The 12100-nt window shown below is 54.3% G+C and overlaps 1 protein-coding gene and 1 long non-coding RNA gene across 24 annotated transcripts in view; one reads left to right on the top strand and one right to left on the bottom strand.

The window, feature by feature from the left end:
• Positions 1-12100, top strand: part of Pitpnm2 (phosphatidylinositol transfer protein membrane associated 2) — a 133570-nt gene that overhangs the window by 65475 nt on the left and 55995 nt on the right. The window lies entirely within an intron of this gene.
• On the bottom strand, positions 3088-6023 carry LOC143270468 (uncharacterized). The gene is made up of 2 exons (XR_013047643.1): positions 5576-6023; positions 3088-4041 (listed from the first exon to the last, which is right to left on the bottom strand). It is a non-coding gene; the product is annotated as an uncharacterized LOC143270468 (long non-coding RNA).

Below are 12100 nucleotides of genomic sequence, written 5' to 3'. Positions count from 1 at the left end.
CAGCCTGAGGCAGTTTCCCCTCAACAGGGTTGGGGTCCAGGGTCTGGGCTCAGGAGTCAGGCTCCGTTGCCCAGAGTGGCCCTTTCACGTGCTAGGTGAGAGAAGGCTGGGTCTTACACTGTTGTCAGGACTGGGTGCTGGTTCTTTGTTGGCTTGTTTACTTTTTTTGGGGGGGGTCCAACATGCATAATGGGTCCCCTGTAAGCAGCATGCAGTAGTGGGTCCCCTGTAAGCAGCATGCAGTAGTGGGTTCCCTGTAAGCAGCATGCAGTAGTGGGTTCCCTGTAAGCAGCATGCAGTAGTGGGTCCCCTGTAAGGTGGGCATTGTTTTCCACTCATTGCTGTGAGCTCCTTTCACATAAATGTCCCATCTCAGAGTCTTGAAAACTGTTAAAGCGAGTACTAGCCACAGCTCAGGAGTCTGGAGTCCTGCTCTGTTCCATAGGAACTTCTCTGAGCTGCTACTGTCCATTGACAAAACCAGGCTCGGTGGAAATGAAAGAACTGTGCAAAATGCTGGGGTCGGGAATGTTGGGAGAGGGAGGGAAAGGGATACCAGCTTAACTCTGTTAGTATGCTACTACCCATTCCTTGCCTCAGTTTTCCCACCTTGTTGCTATAGCAACCACACCCTTCACTAGTTCCAAAAGCAAGTCCAAAGGCCCTGGCCTTGTCCCTGCTCTGCCATCAGCAGCCTGTTCGTGCAGTCCTGGAGATTCCCTTGGCCTCTCAGAGCCTCTTTCCTGGTTTGTACACTAGGGTTAGTATCCTTGCAAGCCTGTAGAGGACAAAAGGCATAGCATTTCTGCAGCACACTCTCTTCCATGGTAGTGCCCCTGGAAAGTATCTCACAGCTTTCTAGGTGTGGGAACACCCCTGATGGCAGCCTATGGCTGTGAGCAGGCTTTGTCAAGGGCTGCTTAGGCAGGGAGTAGGGAATTAGTTAATTTTTAAAACATTCTTGCAGCCGGGTGGTGGTGGCACACGCCTTCAATCCCAGCACTCAGGAGGCAGAGCCAGGCGGATCTCTGTGAGTCCAAGGCCAGCCTGGACTACAGAGTGAGTTCTGGGAAAGGCACAAAGCTACACAGAGAGAGTGGCAGCCACACAGACCCAGGTTCGAGTCCTAGCTGTGTGACTCGTGGGACCTGCTGAATTCCATTGTACCTTAGCTTCTTGATGTGTAGAACAAGGCGATTGTCCCCACTGTCCCTCATTCTGTATGCAACTCCAGGTATCTACTGATCATCAGAGGAGTACAGGAACAGGTTATAATTTCTCAGGGCCTACCTCCAAATGTCCATTCTGTATCAAAGTTTGCCCTAGTATAGAGGCCAGGCCAGGCCCTCCAAACGGTCTGTACAGACTCCAGTGTATTCCCTAGACCAGGCTTGCCTTGAGGTGCGCACTGGTGCTCACCTGCCCTCAGGTCTGACCGTCCTCCATCTCAGGATCCAGGGAGCAGCTCGGTGTCTCCCTGCTGGAGCTCAGGTACAGCCACAGTGCAAAGAAGCCTCCACAGGCCCAGAGAAGCAGCAGAGGCCAGTAGTCACACTGAGTCCCCGGCTAGCAGCCTGGGCTCAGAGCAGAGGAGTGGCTTTTCTGTCCCCGCTCTGCTACCCACAGCCCTCTGTCTTTATACTGCAGAGTTCGATCTGCTCCTGCCTGTTGCTCCATGGCTCCCAGGTCAGGGCGTGTTAGAGGGAGAAACCAACACAGAGACCCGGGAAGCTTTTCCCACATCACGTGAAGTCACAGCTGCGGATACTTGGGATGTGTAGGGTGGGAAGATCCTTAGAGGACATATTGCTGCCTAGCCCTCAGAGATGCCCCTCGGTAGCTAGCCTGGGCTGAAGAACCAGCTGGTAGCCTTGAGATGATATAGATGGGCTCAGACCTAGGCTCCTTCAGATCCTCCTCAGCAGGAGCCTGGCCTTGTGTGAGCCGTTCCCGCCCAGGTTAGGAGGCCCCCACCAAGTTATATCTCCTCCCACAGGTAGCTCTGCTTCCAGCCTCAGCACAGAAGTGGATTCCTTTGGTTGCCCCCCTAGGGCTCCAAGAGGCCTCTGCAGGGACAGACCTTTTTGGTGCCCATACCCACACAGTTGCCCTGAGAACACTAGCAGCTAGAAGTGACCGTGGTGCTGCTGGCTCTCCAACCCTGGGCCTTTGGGTATGGCCAGCACAAACCCAGCCTCAGGCCACAGTTTGATGTGACCTCCTGTCTGTAGCCTGGCAGCATTCAGGGGCTTTCCAGTGGACTATGCAAGGGCAGGAACAAGATGCGGCTGTCTCTCCCCGACCCCCATCTCTGTGGGGAGGAAGTGAGCGGAGCTCCCAGGACCCACCTGTCGACCTCATCTTGGAGACTTATCTGCTCTCCAGGCTCCCTCCGCTGCTCCTGTCCTCTCTAGTCCCCTGGCTGGGTCTCACACCTTGGGCTTCTCAGGCTTGGTGCCATCTGTCCACTGTATGATGTTCAGTGTGCAGGCTGAGGCCTCTCTGCCACCTTGCCCTGTGCCTGGTCTGCCGTCAGCTTACTCTTACTGAGGCCTATGACATGGGTAGGGCAGATAGCCAGAATCTGTTCCGTATGGATCGTAAGAGTTGAGTGACCTTCCCAAGGTCAGAGAACTATTCAGGAACAGGGTTTGGAATTAAAATCATTTTCCTAACCAGTATTTACCGGGCACCTTAGTTTGTTGAACAACCGCTCTGGCCAAACCCTGGGGAACCACTTTGAATAAGGCTCAGGGCCTGACTCAAAGGCAAACACATGGCCGAAGGGTAGGCCAGTGATAGCCAAGAGCAAAGTCGGCACATGGTGCCGAGGGACCGGGAAAGGGTAAGGAGTGTGCTCCCCAGACAGAGAGACCAGCATGGAGGACTCCAGGCCATGGGGACAGTGGCCAGGCAGCCTTTCCAGGCCTGTCCTGCCTCTGTGTCTCTCTGTACACGAAAGAGTCGGTCCAGCCCCTGGCTGTCAGTCCCCAGGGGTTTCTCCATCCCCTGGGGAGATGTATTTAAAACTCAGGCCGCTGAGCCTCCCTTGGAGATGTGATTCCAGGAGCATGGCACAGGCAAGAGTGAACTTTCTTCAAATTACATTTATTTGGTTATTTGCACGGAGATGGAGGGCGTAAGTGTGCCCCAGTGCACCTGTGGTGGTTCGAGGATAACCTGAGGGATTCGGTTCCTCCCTTCCACCATGTGAGTTCTGAGAGAAACCCCTGCTAAAGCTTCCAGAAGCCTCGACTACTGCCCTCCCTGATTCTGAGAGTTCTTAACTGGAAGCAGATTGAGAGCCAAGGGGGAGGCTGGGAAGTCCTGCATGTCTTGGGCCGCATATGACGCTTCCCTTTCTCCCTGTGTCAGGTCTGAAAGCTGTTGGCATAGGGCTGGTGCACATCAGGATTTCTGGCAACGTCTGGCGTGACCTACAAACACAAGGCCCTATAAAAGGCCAGGACCGGAAGCGGGGGGAGTAGAGAGGCTGGAGGGCAGTCAGCGTGCTATGGACCGAGTGGCCAATTCCCCTTAAGTGTCTTAGCAGCCTGAACACAGACTGGATTCTCGTTAGCATGGGAAGGCTCCCTAAGTGGCCCAAGTTAATTGGACCACAGCCCTGGTAACAACCCAGCAACAGGCTGGCACAGCCCTGCCCAAGTGCTGAGGTTGTTCTCACAGATAGAGCAGCAGTGGTCCTTTCTCCCAGTGCACTCAGAGCAGAAAGACTGCCTGGTAGACATGGGGAAGCCTGGGGGGATGTTGTCTCTCCAGGCCAGAAGCCCAAGGCACTAACTAGTTCCTGGGGCTGCATGCCATGACACCGTGCTGAAGCTGCTAACTTATTTCAACGCTGCTCTAGCCGCAAGTCTGGAGTTGTGTGTCTGCTTGGCCACGCAACCTCTGATGGCTCTGATGCGCAGCCTCCTAGCTTCTCCCCGCTTCTGGTGTTTCCAGGACGTCCTCGGCTTGTGGTCCCCTCTGTCTCCATCTTCACACAGCCTCCACCTCTGTGACTCCATCTTCTTTCCCTTCCTCCAAAGACAGCCGTTGTTAGTTAGATTTTGAGCCCACTCTAAATCAGTATGATGTTATTAGAAAGTCGTCTTGATCCATTATTTGCAAATAATTTGATCCCATTTCCAAATAAGGTTCCATTCTGACATCCACATAGATAGGAACTTGGGGCAGTGGGGGAACGTTACTCCTATTATACCCAGCAGGCAGAATGTCCCCCAAAGGACAAGCAGCTGCACTAGCTAAGGAACAACAGCCTGGGAGCTAGTCCTAGGAGAAAGAGCAGGTGCTTCTGGCAGCTTCCGGTCCATTGCTAGCTAAGTTAATTTGCCTCTGAGAATAGAATGAGAGAGCAGGAGAGGGTGTGCCATTCAGTTCTCTGTCAAGTTGTCCCCCAAAGAAGGACCCAAGGGGACTCTAAAGTGCTGATGAGAACCAGGCTTGAGTTCCAAGGAGGCAAGCTGCTGAGCATACGAGCTTTCTTGTAACACCTTAGGGGGTGGTGAGCAGCCCGGTCCCCAGAGGTGACTGAGCACCTCCTGCAGGGTAGGCTGTGGAGAGGGGCCTCCCATCTGTCGAGCTCTCTCTGTGCTCCTCCTGGAGGTTCAAGCCCCACCTGACAGCTGAGGGATGAGGCCAGGGACTCCCAAGACCATCGAAGAAAAACGGCGGCGGTGGAGCCAGCCTCAGATCCTGAGTGCCTCCCTGCAAGCCTGGCCCAAGCTCTGCTCCTGGCTCATCTGTGGGTTTATGGGGTGGGAAGCATGACCACGATTGTCTAGTGCCCAAGGCATTCACGACCACAGGCCCTGTGTGCTGGGCCTCTCCTGCCCTGTTTGGAAGTGCTACCTCCTGTCCAGCCCCTCAGAAGCTGTTTCCTCTCTGGCTGGCTGATGCTAGCCTCGAATGTAGCTCTGATATCCGGAGCTGCTGGCCCTCAGTGGACTTGTCGCCTGATATCAGTACATTTGTCGTGTGCAAGAGCCCAGGCCTGTCTTAGATGAGGAACACCATACACCTCGTGGCAGCAGGAGGGAGGACACTGTCCATATATTCTCCCGTGGGCTGTGCTAGGTTGGGGAGGAGCCAGCTACAACTCAGGGTTCATCTGTGTTGTAGCCTGTGACAGAATTTCTTCCTGTTTAAAACCCAGTCATATTTTCTTGCATGGATAGACATCTCTTTACTCACCCATCAGTAGACATTTGGGCTGTTCTCACCTGCCTGTTTCCTAATCCAACCCTGGAGTTTTAGAGAGCCTGGTAAGAAAGTACAGAGCTGGACATCTGGCAGGGCTGGTCAGACCTCCAAGCCCCCCTTAGCTCCAGTGTAAAGACTTCATTCTAGAGAGTTCTACCTATCCTAGCCTCTCTTAGCCTGTGTCTTTGCTGCCCGGGGCCGGTTTCTCACCCAGGACATAGTACACAACATGCTGAGAACCTCAGTCCTGTTGGAGCCCGTTGCCAGGCCTCACGCCCACTTGCTGGGTGACCACAGGCATGTCCCTTCCCTCCCCGAGTCCTTTCCTCTCATCTGTCAAAGACATAATCACCTGTGACAGTTTGTGGCAGCTTCTCACACAGATGCAAAGCCTGGCCTTGGATCTCTGTCCTCCGCTGCCAGATCCTCCCCAACTCCGTCACTGCAGCTGTTGCTGCACCTCTGTTCTGGGTGGGGCACTGTCCTCCACCCCTGGAACCTAAGAGCAGCAGCAGCTTTTGCTCAGCTGAGCACGGCTGTGTCCTCTGTGACGGTATTGCTGGGGTGAGGACTTCCTGTTCCTTTCTCTTCTGATTCCCTGGATGCAGGGTAGCCCCTTGGACTAGGTCTCACAGACTGGTTGGGCAGATGCTATGGTCATCACTGTGGTCACACAAGAATGGGCAAGGGCTTTGTTCCACTGTACAAGGACTTCAGCTGCCCCGGGCAGCTCGTGCCTGTAAGGCAAGGACTCTAGATGGGCTGCCCACTAAGGTGGCCCTGATCGGGCAGGGTCTTGATGGGTGACCAGGGCACTTGAGGACAGAAGTGGACAGCAGATAACAGTTAACTCTAGACATGTGCCTAATACCTACTGTGACATCCTAACAGTGTTTATTCCCCTAGTTCTGAGACTGATGTCCCTGCATGCAGGTAATGAGCCCTAGAACAATTCAGCGACTTTCTCAAAGACAGAGCTTGGGGCTGGGCATGTAGCTCAGTGGTAGGGTGCTTGCCTAGCATATACTAAGGTCCTGGGTTCCATTGCCAGGAAATTACACACACACACACACACACACACACACACACACACACACACACATACACACACATACATACACACATACACACACATACATACACACACATACACACACACACATACACACATACACAGACACACACACACATACACAGACACACACAGACACATACACAGAGACACACACAGACACACACACACATACACATACATCCACACATGCACACACACACATACACACACACATACACAGAGACACACACACACACACACACACACACACACCTTGCCTTTGAACTTTGGTCTGTCTGACCCCAGTCTTTGCCACAATGCTCTGTGACCTTCAACTCAGTTTTCGTTTGCTTTTTTCCTGCTGCACAACCCCCTTTTTTTCAGGGTGGGAGTGACTGTGCCCCCCCACCTCCCCCGACTCTCCCCGTTCCTGCTGTTCTGTTCCGGGCTGTTCAGCGCCTCCTCACCTCCCACCCTGTTGACACAGGGCTGTTGCTGGGCTGGTTTTGTTTTTGACCCAGTCAGCCTGGCAGGGAAGTGACAGGCTGTGTGCAGAGCTTCCCAGAATAGCCCCCGGCTCCCCGCCAAAGACAGAGGAGCCAGACTGTGTGCGATGGGCTTGGACCAGTTGGGAGATGACTCAGTTCTCTGTACCCCAGCCACCCCCTCTCCTTCTTGTCCTCCCCCTTTGCTCCCCTGCCCTGATACGCCCACCAGGCCGGGCCACTGGGTGCTCCTTAACACCTGTGACCTGGAGTGCTCAAGAGGACGCCGCTGTGGCCCTTGGCGTCAGGGTGTTGTTAGCTGGAATGGAGTTGCTGGTTCTTTGTGCGTACAATGGAGAGTTCTAATCCTTCCTTGTCACTGACTCCTTTGATGACCTTAGCCAAGTCTGTCATTGCCACGCTTCAGTTGCAGTAGGAAAGGTTCCTTCCCGATTGTTTAAAGTGTGGCTGGAGGTGTGAGCGAGGCATCAGGGAGGCTGGTGGTGACACAGAGTGACCAATTACTAACAAACCAACGAGTTACTTCAGCCTTGACTGCTTAGACCAGTGCGTCTCCACCTCCCTAACACTGCGACCCTTTAATACAGTTCCTCACGGGGTGGTGACCCCCGACCATACAATGCTTTGTGTCGCTACCTCACAACTGTAATGTTGCCGCTGTGATGAATCGTGATGTAGATACCTCATATGCAGGACATCTGATAGGTGGCCCTCCCTCAGAGGGACTGCCGTGCACAGGTTGAGAACCGCTGACTTAAAGAGCGGTGGGAGTGTGAGAGCGGGGAGCCTCTCCGTTAGACTGTCGCCCGTCACTGTCGTCATGGTGGCCACCTTCTTGAGAGCTACATGCCGGGTACTCAACACTGCCCTTTTATTTCTCCTGGTCCCCCTCTATGGGACATCCGGTTTTATAAACACAGCAACTAAGGATCAAACTCTCAGTAACCTGACCCTGACCAATGAGGGGTGGAATTGTGACTAGAACCTCCATCCTGACGTCAACGCCTGCGTCTGCCATTGATACCATGCCTCCTCATCAAGAGAAGCCTTCAGTGCACTTTCTGGGCTCTTCCCTCCAACCCCTGAGCCCCTCTTGAAAGAGCATCTGAAAGGTCACAACTGCACTAAGGATGGACCCACAAAGGTTCCTGTTTAGAAGGATTCCCCTGGGATATGGAGGCATTTCTGGAGGAAGGGGGCCCACCCATGTAAGCTCCTCTATTGTGTTGTACACGTCAACAGTTTCACACAACAGTGAGCAGACGTTTGAGAGACACCACCACGAAGCCCTGAAGCTTCATGTTCTCTTTCCCAGACCCCCAGCTCCCCACCAAAGCCTTGAATAGCCTGTAGTGATCGATGCCAGTAGAGACGCAGCTCCCCGGGCCAGCCGGCTCCCCGAGCCAGCCGGCTCCCCAGGCCAGTCAGCCGGCTCCCCGGGCCAGTCAGCCGGCTCCCCAGGCCAGTCAGCCGGCTCCCCGGGCCAGTCAGCCGGCTCCCCAGGCCAACCGGCTCAGGGGCTGCCCCACCGAGGGCTGACCCATGCCCGCTGCTCCATCCCCTGCTCTGTACAGAAACTAGAAAGCTGTACTCGGCTGACCCCAGCCGATCATTCCTTATGCTGCCCCTCATCACTCAACAGGTGACCATAGGATGTTGCCCAGGCTTTATCCCAGAACTGGGCTCTCCTTCCCTGTTTGTCCCTCTGCACCCAGCCTTCCCAGTTACTTTATAGGCATTGTGCACTCTCACTCTCCCCCCTCCCGGTGTGTGTGTGTGTGTGTGTGTGTGTGTGTGTGTGTGTGTGTGTGTGTGTGCCTGTGTGCCTGTGCCTGTGCCTTTATGTGTGACTAATGTCCTTGGACTGTCTCCCAAGGCCCAAGGGCCTGGTGAGTTTCAAGGGCAAGACACACATAACCCTACTCAGAACCATGTGGGTTGCAGGATGAGCCAGGCCTGATGTACAGTTGGCTCACGACATATAGAGAGAACGTTGACATGCACACCCACAATGCCTTACTCTCTACCCCAAATACAGCCAGTGAGCGAGCGAGCGAGCGAGCGAGCGAGCGAACGAGCTCTGAAAACCAAGTGCTTTGTCATAGCTCATTTGGCAGCAGAGTCCCGCGTGAACTGGGGTGAGCTATTTATAGTCCATGTGAAGCTATTTATAGCCGTTATATATCCTATACTCGTGAATTCACTGCAGAAATTTCAATGTATTCGATTATTGAAAGCTGTGGAAACGTGCTACCTGTCTGACATTCAGGAACTGAAATCCCACACGCATCTACCCCAGGGGTGAGCATTCTGTGACTTTTTCACTGGTTGTAAAAAGTACCTGCCACAGTGTTGCTCTACTGTGATTTTTGGAGCTCAGGAGGTAGTGCTAGGCATGAGGGTCTTGCCCCCACCTCCAGCCTCACAGCATCTATCGGTGTCCAGCACTAAGATGTTTTTAGTATCACTTGGGTGGTAGGAACACTTTTTTTGGGGGGGGGGCAGGCCTGGTATAAGAAGCTCTTCTCACTTACACTGGACACACACACACACACACACACACACACACACACACTGGCTATATTACCTTCCTTCTCTCTCTAGAATGTTCGGAGTCTTTGGTATCTTGTCTCCCTACAGGAAGGTGAAAAGGGATGGCTGGGCCTTAAGCTCTCTTCCACTATACTGCCTCTGGGGAGTCTTGGGCACAAGGCAGCTTGTATCCCTGGATTTGCAGTCAGAGCACCCTGAAACTGGGGTGGAGAGCGAGGGCTTGGGACCATGCAGACCCAGCTGCTTCCCTTGGGGCAAGGGAGCCAGCCTCGGCTGCTACTGGGGACCCCCGCCTCCCCCCACCCCCCAACCTGCCTGGACTTCCTCAGAGCATCCCTTTAGCACCAACTCAACAGATCATGAGGAGGGGAACCCAGAGAGGTCAGGGGTCTGGAGTGACATTCTTGGGAAGAGTGAGTCAGGTCCTCACTGAGAAGATGCCCTCTGCAGCTGAGAATCGTCCCTTCCATCACATTACAGGGCTTAGAGGGGATCTCACTGCTGTGGCTCCCAGGCCTAGGATTTGGCCACAGTGACAGGAAGTCCACTTTGGGGTGGCGTTGGGGGAACAAGGTAAATCTCCTGGCCTGGTCCCTGGCAGCCATGAAACGACCTGAATTGTGTGACCTTGCTTGGCCTTGGCCTACCTGAAAGGAAGGATTGTGGACCACTGGTTCATTGACACTTAGAAAAGGTCGGAGCATGCCCACCATGCATGGACAGCCCCTGGAGAAGGAGCACAGTGATCCAGGGGCACGGGGAGGCCACCTGCCAGGCGGTGCCGCCACCGCAGGGTCCTAGGCTCCCTCCCCAGATCCTGGACAGGCACACCTGCTGCTCACCTCAGCCCTCAGGTTCCTGCCTCTTTTCCTGTTTCTCCTTCTCCCATCCTCAGTTCCCACTTCAGAACCAGCAGAGGGCCACCCTTCCTCCTCTACTGCAGCCTCGCTGGCTTGTTCCTCAGCTAGCAGGGGTGGGGCTTCCCAAGGGGGTCCCGCAAACTCAGGTGTGTGATCACTATCAGTGTCCTGGCCTCAGTGAGCCCTAGGGTGCCTGGCAGCTTGGGCGAGTAACCAGCCCCAGAAGCCGTTGTCTGAGGCATCAGGAACAGGTCTCAGAAGCCTTGGCTCCCATTGCCCCCAGCCTTAGTCACGTGGGTCTCTGCAGGACACTGGTCTTCAGGCATGCTCCATTCTCAGGCACATGTTTCCTGTGTTCTTCCTGTGGTATCCAGTTCAGCAGCTGGAATGTTTTTTTCCTGTTTTGAGACAGCGTTTCTTTCTTTGCGTAGCTCATGCTATCCTGGAACTCACTCTGTAGACCAGGCTGGCCTCGAACTCACAGAGATCCACCTGCCTCTGCCTCCCAAGTGCTGGGATTAAAGGCGTGCACCACCAGCACCTGGCAGCTTCTGAAGTCCTAAGCATCCAGCTCTGAGCTGCCCAAACCATGGCCCCTGCTCCCAGTCCTCACCCCTTCCTTCCCATGCCGGGTTGGAGCTATGCCTCAGTGAACACTAGGTGCTGGGTCCACAAGGTCCTGTGGGGAGATTAGATGTTCTTCCCTACCCTCTGTCGTCACGGCCGCTGTAGGGAAGACATGGGCCCTCAATGGTGCATGTGGGAAGAGCCGGACATTGAGGTCACCTCCGTCCCTGGCCAGGACCCCCGCTCAGGGTAATGTAGAAACTTGGGGTGTTTGGTATCCCTCAGCGTAGGAAGAGCCTTTCGAGGAAGACCTGCCAGAAGAGGAGGCCTCACAATTCAATGGTTTCCCTTCTCAGTACAGAAGGAGCAGTGCCAGGTCCCTGGCCTCCTAGAGTTGGCAGGGGCTGCTGGCAGATAACCTGACGTGGACTGTGAAGGAGGCCTCCAGGGTGAGCTGCCACTGACCTCATGCCTGTCTGCGTGGATGAGGCCTCCATGGCCAGTCCAGCACAGAACTACTCGAGAGTAGTTCTGAATGACAGAAAGAGTCTGTCTCCCAGGTGACAGGAGAGTGATAGTGGACCTGCACTCTCCCAGCACTGCCTGGAAAAGCCTGGCTTAACTCAGACATCAGCTTTCCTCCCGGTAAAATGAGGCCAGGAGTGTGCCACATAGCTCAGCCCTGATACACTTTCCCGACCCACTACCAAGACTGAACACTGCCACAGTGCCATAGTGTCAGAGCTGACTCACAGCTGATTGGTCCAAGCCATGTTCTAGTACCAGAGAGGTTAGCATCCTAGGAGAAAAACCCAGAGACGCGGATTTGCTGACCCCGGGCATGTTTCTGGTCACCTTGCTCTCACATCTTACGAGTGCATGTATGTCTCTTAAAATTATCACATTAGTGTACTGGGGACACTTATTGACAGGATTCTTAGTAAACCCCTGTTCCCCCACCTCCTGTGTGCCTTCCCTGGTGGGAGGGTATCAAGAGGAGGCTGTCTAGAGAGAGCCCAACAGGAAGGAGACCCACAGCATCTGTTGAAAGGGTCTGATCTGGGTGGAACAGAGGATCCTACAGCCCACTCCAGCCTCAAAGTGGTCCAGGCCCATGGCCTCTGAGCTGAGTCTACTGATGTGAGATTAATTTACAAATAGGCATGCAGAGTGGAACGATGTGTACACAGGAGCCTGCTGCTCCCACAAAGCTGCATCAAGATGTCGCCAAGCCCGGTGTTATTTTAGTCCCAATTGTTGTATCTGTTTAGCACCCAGTCTGCATAGTGCCACACACAATGGGCAGCCCAAAGCTGGCAGAGTTTGAGGCCTCCTGG

This window comes from Peromyscus maniculatus, chromosome 23, assembly GCF_049852395.1.
Source record: "Peromyscus maniculatus bairdii isolate BWxNUB_F1_BW_parent chromosome 23, HU_Pman_BW_mat_3.1, whole genome shotgun sequence".
In the NCBI taxonomy this organism is placed as follows: domain Eukaryota; kingdom Metazoa; phylum Chordata; class Mammalia; order Rodentia; family Cricetidae; genus Peromyscus; species Peromyscus maniculatus.
Note: the sequence above shows the minus strand (reverse complement) of the source record. Positions and strands in the feature narration are given on the sequence as shown.